This window comes from Octopus bimaculoides, chromosome 7 (assembly GCF_001194135.2).
Source record: "Octopus bimaculoides isolate UCB-OBI-ISO-001 chromosome 7, ASM119413v2, whole genome shotgun sequence".
Lineage (NCBI taxonomy): Eukaryota > Metazoa > Mollusca > Cephalopoda > Octopoda > Octopodidae > Octopus > Octopus bimaculoides.
Genome location: NC_068987.1, coordinates 86514998 through 86516703, shown reverse-complemented (window position 1 = coordinate 86516703; position 1706 = coordinate 86514998).

The window sequence follows — 1706 nt, the reverse complement described above, 5'->3', positions numbered from 1 at the left end:
ATATATATATATATATATATATATATATATATATACATATCCATGTCTAAACACAACATATACACTCGAGTGTTCGTAGAGTAACGTAGTTGATACGCAAGTGAATGGTCGTACAGTTAAAATCTTCATTCTGTAATCACTTGCTCCTCTCTTCGATTTCACTGTTCGGCGCGCGGGAGAGAATTAGTGCCGAATCGATACAAGCGATGCGATAAGAATTGGGTAGATATACGAAACTCCGTCGAATAATAAGAACTACTCTTTAATGCAATGTGTTTTGTCTTTGGATGATGTGGTCTACATCTCTAATCACCGATTTTTATTTCTTTTTCGTTTACCATTTTCCTAGACTTAATGAATGCTCATTTTTCCACTCTTTAATAAACTCTACAAGGAAGACAAACCGAAAACTGCTTCGTGTTTTTTTCTTTTCAATCTTTAGAAAGCACTAAGAGAAGAATTAGCGGCAACTATCATCCTAAACTCAATAAAGCACATTAATGTAAATTGCAAGTTGCGTCTCTTTGCGAGTTTCATTGTTACTGAAATAGTTGTTTATGTTTTTTCTGAATCAGTGCAAGTCATTCTGTGGAGACTTGCAGTGATTTAGAACAAAGTAGTATTATGAAATCATTTAAATTGTCTCTGTCTGATGCTTTCTTACGCTTTGGAACAAACAAGTAGAAATATTGTTGATAGAACGACCTCACACAAAATAGGACTTATCACTGAATAGAAACCCGTACTTGATGCGTTACAGCGACAGTTTCAAGACTTTTATTTTCAATTAACAATACTACCTTCAGTTTCGTTTAGCTTTTAATTTCTTGGGCAGATCTGCCTCTTTGGCATTTCGCCTGCGTTCAACAAACCGTTATAATTTCTTCAGAAGTTGGTATTTCAAGAACAATTCATGTTTATCTTTCGATAATCACTTTTCTTTTGTAACAAATGACAGATGTTATTGATGTGCATTTGAGCTAATTAATTGGTATTTCAACATTATTGATTACACGGCCATATGCATTATTTGTCACGTTTAGGACTACCAATTCAGTTGCCAACATATGAATTTGCAGCTAGGTGTCATAATAGGGAACCAATACAATATCGCCATACGTTTCTAGTGTTTAGCAGTGAAAAAATCTGCTTATAATATTGGTCAAAATTTAGCATCAAAACATGGTGTCGCAGCATCAATTAAAACAACAGTACCGGTCATTGAAAAATCAGTAAAGAAGAACGACGTTTAATAGTCTTTGTTATGGAAATAGACTATACGTACCTCATCGAAAATATGAGAAGTTTGGTTGTTTGAACTGTATAGAAGGTGGCAGATTAGATGTCTTTATACATTTGCTCTTCCATTAGAAGTTTTGATAACGCTACAAAACCAAAATTATTATGAGATTCACGTCTTCAGTTCGCAGAGTAATCTTGCAGTTTCTTGCATTTTCCTTTCAATCCAGGCTCTTAAGTTGACGACACAAAACGCACTTAATTCTATGTTCATGTATCAAAATGTGTCATGTAAAGTATTTCGAAAAATTTTTATTAAAAATTATTTTTTATCGCACTTACATAAGCATGTCAACCACGAAATCTCGCTTGTAAAACCATCCATTTTCAGGACAATAATGCACCTTCAAACCGATGAACATTACAAGTAAGAATGCTGATGCATTATTATATAAATGAATATATAT